This window comes from Pelodiscus sinensis, chromosome 4 (assembly GCF_049634645.1).
Source record: "Pelodiscus sinensis isolate JC-2024 chromosome 4, ASM4963464v1, whole genome shotgun sequence".
Classification (NCBI taxonomy): Eukaryota; Metazoa; Chordata; order Testudines; family Trionychidae; genus Pelodiscus; species Pelodiscus sinensis.
In genome coordinates this window covers 88,318,354-88,331,933 of record NC_134714.1, presented here as the reverse complement: position 1 = coordinate 88,331,933, position 13,580 = coordinate 88,318,354, and the positions used below count along the sequence as shown (strand labels likewise).

At 38.9% G+C, this 13,580-nt stretch overlaps 1 protein-coding gene and 1 long non-coding RNA gene across 10 annotated transcripts in view; one reads left to right on the top strand and one right to left on the bottom strand.

Annotated features, from left to right (window-relative positions):
• Positions 1–13,580, top strand: part of ANO1 (anoctamin 1) — a 134,218-nt gene that overhangs the window by 45,370 nt on the left and 75,268 nt on the right. The window lies entirely within an intron of this gene.
• LOC112546125 (uncharacterized) lies at positions 5,027–13,403 on the bottom strand. The gene is made up of 4 exons (XR_003089749.2): positions 13,306–13,403; positions 7,659–7,765; positions 6,360–6,481; positions 5,027–5,158 (listed from the first exon to the last, which is right to left on the bottom strand). It is a non-coding gene; the product is annotated as an uncharacterized LOC112546125 (long non-coding RNA).

The window sequence follows — 13,580 nt, the reverse complement described above, 5'->3', positions numbered from 1 at the left end:
ACTCAAAAGATGGCAGTGCACAGTATAGTAATTTACCATAAAATGTATAGCTAAAACAATGCCTCCAGTGTGCAAGTACTGATGTATGTGTTTAAGTTTATGCAGTGATTTGTTCCCAAAAATCTCAGTGTGTAAGTATGTTCATAAGTCATTGCAGGGCTAGGACCTTAGACTGTAAACTCTTTAAGGCATGGCCTGTTTCTTATTGCGTGGGTAGCACAATGGAGCCCTCAGTGCCTCCAGATGCTAAAATAATAGAAGTAATAATGTTTGTACCTGCAGTTGTACAAGTTCAGCAAAAACTGCAAGGAGTCCCGTGGCACCTTAAAGACTAACAATTTTATTATGACACAGAATTTTGTGAGTTGTAACTCATTTTGTTAGATTCATGAAATGAATGAAAAAGAAACAGATTGTGGGGATACAGAAAAGAGAGTGTTACATGAGGGCTAATTCAGTAAGAGTGGTCATAGATGATACGGTGAGAACAGCTAAAGTGGAAAATAACTTACCGTATTTTTTGGCGTATAAGGCGACTGGGCGTATAAGACAACCCCCTAATTTTCCAGTTAAAACATAGGTTTTGGCCTATACTCGCCGTATAAGACTACCCCCCCTTCCGAGGCAACACCATTTAATAACATCAGATTTGATTTAAATAATTTTAATTAAAATGGTTTTGACTTACCGGTACTTAAAATCCTTCAAAATCCTCATCATGTTCATCCTCTGACATCATAAATTCATCAATGACATCTTGTGGTACTTTTGTAAGACAGTCATCATATGGATCTAATTCCGAATCAGATGGTGTGGCTTCAGCTTTGGCTTCCCCTTCATCTTGCCACAAGAAGTCGTCCTCCATACCATCCAAAGAATTGGATATGCCACACTTCTTGAAAGACTTGATCACTGTTTCTGCATCAATATCATTCCAGGCTTTTATGACAAAGTTACACAAAACATCCAATTGTGGCGCACGCATGTTTCCTCCTTTTGTGAATGACTTTTCGCCGCTAACCATCCACTTATTCCACTGTTCTTGAATGCGATCTTTAAATGACTTGTTTAGGCACACATCCAGTGGCTGTACCAATCATGTCAATCCTGCAGGAATAACTGCCGCATCTGTGTTTATTCTTGCCAGCCTTTTCTTTGTGCTGGTAGTTAAATGAGCCCTGAACATGTCCCACACCAGTAGGCTACGTTCTTGACGAAGTCCACCTGGTCACCTACTCCATACATTATCAAGCCATAGCTTTACCCCTTCTTCATCCATCCAGCCTTTTTCATTCACATGTACAAAAACTCCAACAGGGAACTTGATTTTCGGCATTGTTTTTCTTTTAAAAATAATCATTGGTCTTAGTTTGGCGCCATCAGCTGTACATGCTAGTACCACTGTAAAACTGGACTTCTCATGTCCTGTTGTTTTAATTAACACTGTTTTTGCACCTTTTGGATTAACAGTTTTATTTCCAACCATATCAAAATTCATAGGAGTTTCATCCATATTTCTGATCTGACTTAACGCATAGCCATGTTTCTTGCGCTGTTGTATTACATATCGATGGAAAAGACTTACTTTGCCATCGAGATCTGCAGGTAATTTTTGTGCAATTTTGGTCTTTTGCCGCAGTACCAGATTATGCCTTTCCAAGAACCTAGTACACCAGGATACAGTGGCCTTAAATCCTTTGCTGTGATCTGGGTTAGATTTGGCCCACTGAAGTGCAAACATACTTATTTTGTTTCATGTCACTACATAACCATTTTGACGTTGCTCGTGCACCATGTCTGCTACATGCTTTTCAAGTTCTGACCAATGTGGGGTGCCTCTTCTTAATGCACACTTACTACTTGGCATACTCTTTAATGCATCTTCATTTGCTTTCCAGTCTCGGACCATCTTTTCTGTTACTCCATATTGACTTGCAGCAGCACAGTTATTATGTTCCTTGGCAAAGTTTACAACTTTCAGCTTGAAATTGGCTTCAAATTTCCTTCTTCTTGCTGGAGCCATGATGGGGTCTTTTCTACCACCCACTTACAGAACGTCCCTAATCTTTTAGGCCGCTGGATGTGCAGTAATAAAGTACTGTAGCTTCGGCTACATACAGAATGTCCCTGTGCTGATACTGTATGTACCGTGCTGAGCCAATCCCGGCAAGCGGTGTATTCTATTAATGCATACGAAGCCTGCAAAGGTTGGCAAAGGTTGTAATAGTCCGCCTCTCTGACTCAGCCAATCCGAGCAGGCTTTGTATGCATTAATAGAATACACCGCTTGCCGGGATTGGCTCAGCGCGGTACATACAGTATCAGCACAGGGACGTTCTGTATGTAGCTGAAGCTACAGTATGTTTATACCCGGCGTATAAGATGACCCCCGATTTTTGGGGGATGTTTTTTAGTATAAAAAGTCGTCTTATATGCCGGAAAATACGGTACTGTAATAAGGGAGCCATTCCCAATTCTTATTCAGACCCACTCTGATGATGTAAACTTTACAAGTGAATTCCAGCTCAGTAGTTTCACATTGAAATCTGTTTTTGAAGTTGTTTTGTTTGAGAATGGCAACTTTCAAGTCTCTGACTGTGTGCCCAGGAAGATTAAAATGTTCCCCCACTGGTTTTTGTGTGCTTCCATTCTTACTGTCTGATTTATGTGCAGTTATTCTGTTGCATTGAGACAGAACAGTTTAGTCAATGTACATAGCAGAGGGTCATTGCTGACACAGGATGGCATATATCAAGTTAGTATATGTGCAGGTGAATGAACCTTTAATGATATGGCTGATGTGATTAGGTCTTACGATGGTGTCAGTAAGGTAGATGTGTGAACAGAGCTGGCAACGAGGTTTGTTGCAGGGCTTGGTTCCTGGATTAGTGTTTCTACTGTGGGATGACTACTCCTGTGAGTAAGGATTGCAGGATTGGGATCATTTTGCAGGGATTCCAGTGATTTTGCTCTCAGTAGCAGAGATTTAAATACAGAATGATTTGCCTGGAGTTATCCCACACGTGTCAGTATAATGGTAACAGAATTGGGACCTCTGTTTCTTTTATTTGTCTTAAAGAAGCATAAATAAATATGGGGTACACAGATCATAAGAATTATGCAAATTATTCAATTAGTCATGCAAATAGATTGCTTGCATCCCAAGAAACAATTAATATTGTGTGTAAAATAAAGTAGCAAATCTGAAATAGCCCACCACTTTTTGATAGCAGACAAATTTCATATTGTCTAATTATCTGGGGGGAGTGGAATAGCCTTCATCCAAAATATATGTATCTTTGCTAATAGAAACATACAGTTTATTTTGGTTTGGCTTTTTTAAAGGCAAGGTGTGGAATTTTCCGAAGTATCTAAGTGGGCTAGGAGCACAGGTCTTGTTGACCTTCTATACCACTTAAGCTCATAAATTACTTGGGTACTTTTGAAAATCTCACCTCAAATGTTTACTGCAAAATAAAAGATGGTAAGATGGCTTCTCTTTCGCACATTAAACTGTGAAATCTTTATGCATATCATGTCAGGTTGCACTTACCTTCAAATGTTGGACTATGATATTGCAAATATTGTACCTTCAACTTTAAAAACAAAATGAAAGTATCACTGCTGAAGACTTTTTAAAATCCTTGCTGATGACTTTAGGCTGATGCATGATCCTTTAGGGGACATTCCATTCCTTACAGAGGCCTACAGAGAGAGTGATATACATTCATGCCATGAGGTAAATATAGGTAAACCAATGTTTGAAACTGTCTTCGCACAAGGTGCTTAATTTTCTTTCCTTCCCATTGACTTTCCAGGGAGCCGAGGGCCTTTAGATTACAGAATCGGGTTCTAGTGTAAGATATTGAAAATGTCTGAAAAGGCAGTAGCAGCTCGTGGAATTGCAGTTCTTCGTACTTCAGCTGTGTTTAAAACTGTTGTTCTAAGCATACCTTGTAGAATGGAGGAAAATTGTGTCCCCATAAATACATATTGTTCCACTTTTTAAAAAACGGATAGATGTGTGTCTTCCTTTGTGGTCACATAATTGTAGTCTGTGAAGATTTGGGGTTGGTTTTGGCCAAATTTAAAATATGTTCAAAGCATGATCAGTTCTATAGTGCACTACATAGCACAAACATCAACAGGCTGAGATTTCACATAATTGCAAAAACATTTACGGAAGATGTTAATATTGCTGAAATCATTAATCTAAGTTTGGGGTAGATCAGTAACCTATTACAGCTAGTCCTCTGCTTGCTGGATCAGTTAGTGATTCTGTTGCAGCCTTCACTTATCAGCTGAATTAATGTAACTAATGGTGGCATCTGGCCATTGGCAAACAGAGTAAGGAGGGGAAACTAAAATAAAAGTTTCAAGAAAGTAAATTAATTCAATATTTTCACTGGAGTCTAGGGATGTTAATGTTTAAGGGTAAATGATTACTGGAGAGTGTAATAATCTCTGAACAAGTTACTATCTGACCAGTTCCTAATAAAATAGTGTCCATGTCTCAAAAAAGCACCATTTGCCAAGCATGGATATTTTTGTTGGTATTTTCAGTAAAGTTTTTACTTGGAGACTGAACTCTCTTCTCACCATAGATCAGAAATGGGGCACAGTGGTGGGAAGAGGTGGCAGAGTGTTCCTTGACACTACCCCTGCTGTACTTGTCCTGGAGATAAGGAGGGGATTTCAGTTTCCTGTTTATCCAGGTGTTGGTGGTGGTAGTTACTGTTATTTTAATGAGCACTAAAATGTATAAAGAAAGAGGAGGTCATGAATGGATCAAGTTTGGAGGGAATATTGGTCTCAGCTTAGTTTAAACCTTGACAGAACAGCATGTCACTTTTAATGTTGCAGGTAAACAGAAAAATAAAGACAAAGAAAGGGTGTTGAGGGAGAATCCTGCTTTTATCTTCACCAAAGACATGCCGTGGAAGTCAGATTCCCAGAAAATTCTGCTTTGAAACAGCTATTTTTATTAATAGCAGACAGAAGTGTAGTATAACCCAAATGTGGACTCTAGAAAGGGGGAAGTCGGTTCAAGTGGCAAATAAATAGATTTGTTACAGACTAGCAAGCAGCTTTCTTAACAATGTTTTGTACACACCTAGCGCGATGGGGACTTGATGAGGTTTGGAGTCTCTGAATACTGCTGTAAGAAAATAAATAATGATAAACATGGAGCGTTAATTGTAAGGAGTCTAATAATAAATTTTCAATACCACAGTCTCTTTTGGGAAAGATCTAGAAAACAATTTAAAACAATTATTTTAAAACCCTGTATATTTTTACTGCTAATCACTTCGTGATTTTTAAATTCTCCACAGCATTACCCCTGTAGAAATCAGGCCAATATTTCCTACATCACAATGAAACTAATTCTTTGTTTGACCTGCGACTGTAATCCTTATGTACATGCCAAGGTTGGCAGAACTATATGCTTTCCTGTGTTGGATTTTAATGCGTGTTGGGAACTACTGAGATTTTAAACTTCCGTTTCAGCCACTTTCTTTAAAGCATAATTTTTAAATACAAAAAAAATGAATACATAAAAAAATATTCAGTTAAATTCTCCCTGAGAAACATTTCATGCGGGTATCTGCAATGATTTGTTAACATTAGTCAGGGTGACTTCAAGGTACTCAGCCTTGAACCCACTTTACTGCGAGTTATATGTTACACTCAGTCTGCCTGCTGATCTTCCATTGATTCTAATGAAAGCTTCTTTTGTGGTCTGAGACTATTAAATGGCCATAAGTGCTTATTACTAAAATATTTAAACTAATTGTTTTGCTGTGCAGCCAGGGGGTCCAATTCTGTCCTTATTTTACATCTGAAGTCCTTCGCATAGGTGCTTCCTCCCCCTTTGACTTCAGAGGGAGTATTACAAAAATGAGTTCCAAATTTTCATACAAGATGATAATCCATTTGTAACTAAGAGGACAATTTGGATAAGAATCTTAAGTCATGTTTCTAAAGTCTGAACAAAGCGAAACAAATATTTTCAACAGGGATGGAATTAATTGGGGGTAACAACTTCTTTTCTCCCTCACTATCCCAATTAGCTTTTTACAATACTGCAAGGGAGGGAGGGGATGATTCAGAATCACTGTTGTCTCTTCTGATCATGTTATTCATAATATTCCTCTCTCAGGCTCATTTTTCTTTGGTTCACACAAGTGTGTGATTTGCAGCAATGCTTTACCAATGATGTTTGACCAGTGCTTAATTATTTTCTTTAACTTTTTTTGTTTTCATTGCAACTGGTGTCTTCTGGGGGAGGGAGGAAGGTTAAGTTAAATGAATACCTCTCTTTCCCTGAGGACTGTTCACTTGACAGAACTGGTTATTACCTGCATGGCCTTCCTCCCGAAAACATGCACTCACACATCTTCTTCTAATCTAGGCAGACTTCAGCTGACTTGTTGCATTCACTTTATGGAAGTGACCAGGGAAATCCATCCACCATTTTTTTCTAAGAATGAAGGGGGACAGCACAAGATTGAGTTGACTTTCCACCACAAAAATGCAGCCTCCAACAGTGGATAGTGCCCTAAGGACAACTGTTTGGTGGACCCCAAAAGATTTGTGGGACAATAGCAAATGAAACTTTGTGTCAGATTTAGAAGCAGAATCACTGGAATAAAGGTGTTAGAACACTATATTTCAAATGTAATTATTCAGGGGGCTAAGTTGGACCACACTGCCTTTGTATTCTGGGGCAGCCTGCCTGGACTCTGAGTCCAAAGATCACATCAGAGCAGGTAGCTAAGAATTGGTTAGTCCTCACACACTGGCCAGTACAGGTTTCTCTATATGTGCGCCAGGAGGTAAAGGGGTGGGGAGAACTTGCTGCCATTATAGATCATCAGCAAATTGCCACTTCCTTCCTTCCCCTCCAGAACAAACCAGAAGCAAAGAAATCCTGACTCGGAAGTCTAGATTGCAGTGTCCCAAGGCGGCTGCTGCTGCAGTTATGCAGTTTATGCCCCAATCCTCTCAGGGCTGTGCCCAAAGGCTCTGTCTGAGTTCTGGAAATTTCTAAACTTAAAGGTATTCAGAGAAGTGCGAAGATTTTAGAACTCGAGCAATACAGATTTAAATATTTTCTGATCTAAGAAGTTTTAAGTTCAGTTTGATTTGACTTTTGATCAAATATGTGATTGTGTTGTTTGAAACATTTCTCCATGCTTTCTTGGGGAGAGGGAAAGAAACACCTGCTTCTTAAGAAGCAAAGCAACAGGATCCTCCACAAAATGCCCATATTGTTTTTGCCCTCTCCTACTACTTTTCAGCTGAGGACCATTGGAGATTCTGCCACGTCATTTCTTTTGGGAAAGATGTCTCAGGCTCCAAAGGAAAACTCCGTAGGGTGCAGTGCACCCCATGGAGAACATACCTCTTCATCTTACTAAGCATAGCTCACCTCAAAATGTTGAAGACATTCATCAGATACTATGCTTGCACCTGACCCTCCATCTGAGCTGCAGAATGAAAATAATATATAAACCACCAGTCCTAAGGTCCAGGGGATTTTCAGGTAGGATTTCTATGTTGCTGCTAGGGGATATCATATATGTCTGAGCTCTTTTTTAATCTATTCATGGAATTACCACCACACAGCATTCAGATGGGGGTGGAGGGTCACAAACCTGTATTGGGAAGGGGAAAATGCTGATCATTTGGCTCCAGTCTCATCATCCATCCCCAAGCTTGCATTCTGTGCATATTTGGCCTTCATTGAGGTTATTTTCTTTTCCTAAACGTGGAGGAAGAGAGGGGGGAGAGAGAAAGAGATGCAAGGGTCTATATTAGTATTTTATCATCTCTGTCCTCCTCTCCCAATCTATACTGCTTGCTGCCAAAAAAAGAACTGTTGCTGAGAAAAAGCAATTTTTATGACCAATTACTCTGTAACAGGAATCTTGATTGTGATTTTTCCCTAAAGAGACATGAATACAAATGAAGAACCTATATTTCTCTACTAATTGTGACGGGTATAGAGACGTGGATATAAATGAATAATGGAATTGCTTGGCAATACCATAGGTAATAGAAGGCGTTTATGCCTAATGTAATGTTGACTGTACAAGTGCATGTCCAGTTCATTGAAATTGCTGTTCTAATGTTGTTTTGCCAGGTACATACCACATCATCATAATTCATATGTGGTCAAGGCTGGTGAGAGAGAGAGTACCGTATTTTACTATATGCTACATACATGTAGATTTAATGAGGTGCAAGGGTGAGGCTACAGAAGAAATGGTTTATTGGTTCTCTCTGTTGGCCATTTAGAGAGCAGTAGTTGTAGCGACACTCTTACGTATTTCATGTAATGTGTTTTGATTACGCCAACAGAAAGGGCTGTGATGGTCTTTCTTGATGTCCTAGGAGTATGACCATCGGGTAAAGAGACAGTGAAGTTGGGGATTTTCCATAAAATTCATCATCCTAAGAAAAAAATACTAGGTTATGCCTTTGATTCTACAGAGTGAGTGCATTAGCATGCTGTTTTTGCTATATGTACTGATTAGTTCTATAAATACCTTTGGAAATGTTTTCCAAATCAGAGAAAACATTGTGTTTAGTATGTTTAAAATATAATAGGAATCGAGATCCATATCTATTATATATTTGAGTTTGTATATGCATCTGTGAATTAATCTGTCTGTTTATCAGTCTCTCTCCTCCCTCCTAAATGGTAAGAATTAGGACCACCAAATTCAATTTGTAGCTTCCTCTTACAACCAAACCCTTATCTTGATTTAAGTTATATCAGGAAAATGGGATTGTGCCTGGAATTGGGGGTGCTTCTCATAAAACCATACAGAAAAGAGACAGAAACATCAAACAGGTAAAAGGGGCTGGATGGAGACAGGCAACTTTCCTGTCCAGGACTGCCCCTGCCCTGACAGGGGAAAGTGCACAGTTTGCTGCATTCCCCAGCCAAAGTGAGGAGTGTAAGGGGTAGACACACCTGGTCCTGCCTCTCCCAGAGAACATGCACCCCTCCCCTGGCTGTGCTTGCTGGAGCTGAAGCGGCCACAGAGAGAGAGATCTTATCTGCCCCCAAGTTTCTGCAGTGAGAAAGTCCTCTCTCCCTGGGGCTACCTCAATCCTATCTGCATACCGGACACTTTATCTCCAGCCCCACTATTTTATTTGCCACACAACAAAAACTGAGTTAGGGCCCCAAGGAACACTGGATACATCTTTTAGTAGTTTACATAAAGGAAAGTCTAGATTTGGAAAAGTGGTTTAAATAATTATTTAAATGCTACTAAAGTACAAAGGGAAGGTCTGTGGTATAACATGTGGTATAACCCATTCAAACTAAAATTCAGTTATGCTTACTACTCTGAACAGTACCCCAAACAGTAAACGTGATAGTTTGCACCAGAATGCTTTTACCTTTAATAGCAAATTTGAACTCACTAATTACATGCAAGCTGGGATTTAACTAAATGGCTTGGACCTTGCCAATATTAAATTATATTCTGACATTCTGAAGTAGAAAATAACTGCAAACTTGTTCTAAATAAGATTATATCATAAAGCACTCATATTTCCCATGTTTTCTAGTAGTCATAATAAAACGAATTGTTATGGTTGCTTACCTTCTACGTTTACATTTTGTTCTTTCATATATTGCCAGGCTACTGGTGTGCAAACACAGATGTAAATATATAGTGGCAGACGGGTGATGCTTTGAATTCATACAATAGCACTGAGTCATCTGGACAGCATTCCATTGTGATTCCGCATGTATCCCATTGTAGGGTCAATGCATTATGTTCAAAAATACAACCTCACAATAAATGGAGCTCAATTAACCACTTTTACCTTTCTCTTTATTTAAGCCCTTATCCCGGCTTGTATTTTGCTGCACCGCTATATTTTAGTTTATTTTAGATTTCTAGGATAATTCTAGACAAACACCTGTGAGTTCACAAACACACATTTCACAAGCTCTGAAGTATATGGATTCTTTAAGTTATGAAAGAAGTAATGATCTACTCTCATGTTCCTGGTGACTTCAGATTTCCCAGTGAAGTCCCTCAGATTTTATCACTCACAAGAAATTCAGAGTAGTATTCAATATATGCCATTTGAACACTACATAGCTAGAGAATGAATAATTCATCCCTTAGGAGTCTGCAATGGAATATAGGGATGTCACCTTCATACATGTAGGGTGTGTAAATATATTTTGAACCTCTCTAATCTGGCATTCTCTGATCCAGCATTATTTTAGTTAGATGGATCTCCACTTATCATAGGTGAAGCCATGTTTATTACAGTCCCATAAAGTTTGTTTACAGCCATCAGTCTTGGTTTTCATTGTTCTATGCTATTTTGCTCAAATTTACCCCTGAATGTTTTCTAAGGCTACGTCTAGACTACGTTCCTTTGTCATCTGAGGGATGTAAGTGAAGCACTTTGAAAATGCAAATGAAGCCAGAATTTAAATATCCCATGCTTCATTTGCATAACCACATAATGGCGCTCTTTCGAAAAAGCACTATTTCGAAATTGAAACCGCAGTCTTAGATGTGGTTCTTTTGAAAACGGGGTGCTTTTTCAAAACATCCTGTAAACCTCAATGAGGTTTCTTGGAACATCAACTATTTTTCATCTTTCACATGTACACACATGCATATGAAAAATATATACAACCTCTCTAGTCTGGCACCTTTGGGACCTGACCGGTGGCAAACCAGAGAATTTGCTGAACCACAGGAAGTCAATGTTGTCTAGCAGTGGTGCCTAGTGTTATCTAGGCACTTTCACTGCCTACTGGACTCTTAGGTTGTGTCTAGACTAAATCCCTCTGTCGGCAATGAGGTTTACAGGATCTTTCGAAAAAGCACCCCATTTTCGAACGAACTGCGTCTAGACTGCGGTTTCAATTTTGAAAAAGCACTTTTTCGAAAGAGCGCCATTACATGATTATGCAAATGAAGAATGGGATATTTAAATCCTGGCTTCATTTGCACTTTCAAAGTGCTTCATTTACATCCCCCTGCTGATAGGGATGTAGTCTAGACATAGACTAAGAGCCCAGTAGGCAGTGAAAGAGTTGGCAATGCTGCTAGACAATATTGACCTCCTGTGGTTCAGCAAATTCTCTGGTTTGGCCCTGGTCAGGTCCCAAAGGTGCTGGACTAGAGAGGTTCAACCTGTATATATTTTTCATATGCGTGTGTGTACATATGAAAGATAAAAATAGTTAATGTTCCAAGAAATAAAGTTGCATTGAGCTTCCTAGTCAAATCCAGATTTGGCTACAGCTCTACACTCCTAAAACAAAATCCTTTTGTTGTTTGAACTTGTTATTCATTAGTGATTTGCTAAGGTTTGGGATCTATGCCCAGATGCAAAAGAAGTGTCATCTTAGCTCTTAAAGCCATGTGTGAGCTGAGCATCCAGGTTCTGATGAAGTGCTTAGGTTCCTGCTATACTTGTGACAAGAAACTGAAGATGTGTGGGAAATGCATAGCAGATATAAAGTAGCATGGAACTGTGCACCAGTATTCTGAAAGTGGTGGAAATTCTAAAGAATCACAGTAGCTGGATCCCATAGTTCCAGAGAGTGATAGCTGCCCTGACCTTTGACAAGCACAAGTAGTATGCAAAGATGTACACATCTCCCCACTCATGTTGGGTCAATGCCTTCACTGCAGTGGAACTACTAATTCCTAAGGGCAGGTCAACACTATGAAGACAGGTCGATTTAAGCTACACAATTAGAGTTATGTTAGTAGTCTAACTCAAATCAACGTAGCTTAGATCTACTTACTGTATGGTCCAATCTGTGTGGGGTAAGGGGTCATCAGAAAAAACTCTCCTGTTGACTCCCGTTACTTGTTTTCTGCTGGAGTAGCGGAGTCAAAAGGAAAACAATCAGCAGTCAATTTAGTGGGTCTTTACTAGACTCACTAAATCAACCACCTGTGGACTGATCACTGCAGGGTTGATCTACCCTATATTGCAGAAAAACCCTAAATGTCCTTTGTGGAACTCATCTAGCCTTCAAGGAATCTGGAAGGTATTATAATATTCACCTGCTAGCCCTGGTTGTCTATCCTTTAAGTGAATTTTGAAACCACTCTGTTCATTGCAATGGGTATAAGAACACTCCTCTTCCCCCAACCCTCAAAATACAAGGATAATCATATCACTAAATGAATCTGGACAAATGAGATTCTAAGTCTTGCAAGGAAGTCTTTAGTAAAACATACTGGATATGAGGGACACTTTGTCTCCAGACACTTAATGAAATATATGGATGATTTAAAGTCCATACTAAAGCAGCCAGAAAGAAAAGTTTTTAAAAACCTTCTGGTGTCAATTTGAAAAAAAAAATGCTAATTCCATTCCAGCATATAAAACACAATAAAATTAGGATATCCTGTAATTAGTCAAAAATCTATAGTTCTATATATTGAGGTACAGAATTTTTTCTTGATAACTTTATCAAAATGTGAAAGAAATCCCTAGATTATCCACATCAAGCTAGTTACATTTTTGTAAGTATCAATAACATTATATGGAAAAATACACACAAGAACATTGTCATGTTAACAACTGAAACGATAGAAAGGCAGGATGTGTAAATTCAGTTTAGAATTTGATGGTAATAAAAACACCCAGTTAAGTTGCTGCAGGCAACCTTATCTCACTCTTACTAATAATAACTTGGGGGGAGGCAGGGCAAGGATAATTTTTTAAATGATTTTTAAAACATTTTACTGTGTCTTTTAGGAGGTTATTTTTCATTAACCTTTACTCCGTCTTAAAGTACTGGTCTGTATGTGTATGTATAATTTAATACTCACACAACATATACATGTATATGAAAAGCCCAAGTTTAAATGCAGCAATAAAACATAATATTAGTTAGTTCATATGTTGTGTTGTTGTAAATGCTGTGTGGTATCAAACTTTCACATAATCCAGCTATCCCATTCAGGAAAATACCTTCAGTGACTGCAATGTTAATTTGCCTGATTGAGGATTGCAGCCCCACACCACTGTTTACTTTCTTTCTTCAGTTTTGTCAGTTCTCTGTGAGATGCTTGTCACTCACATCTTACATACTTCAAAATTGCTAAGAGAATTGAAGTCAATGGGTAGAGTCCTGCAAATCTGTGGCATCCCCTTGTTATCTGCAGTACCCTTACATACAGAGTTTCACAAGTTTTTAGGAACGCAAAGCTGCAGGTAGGCATCTAGTAGGGTTTACAAAACACATAACTTTCCAAGCATTTTTGAAAATCTTACTAGGTGCTTAAATACCTTTTGAAATGTTGGCCTTTAGTTTCTCTGTGCCCAATGGCTCCTCTGTACAGTGAGGATAACAACACTGCTCTACCTCACAGAGAGCCTGTGAAGATAAATAGGTTAGACATTGTGAGGCGCTCAGATACTATGGTGATGTGGCTATGTAAGTACCATAGGTAGAGTGGGAACTTAATCTATACCACTGCTATCCCCTTCCTTGGCTATGGCCCCTATTTTTCACCAATCCCCGTCTTAGTGCCCTCTTTTCTGAATGTAACTTTTTGGATTTG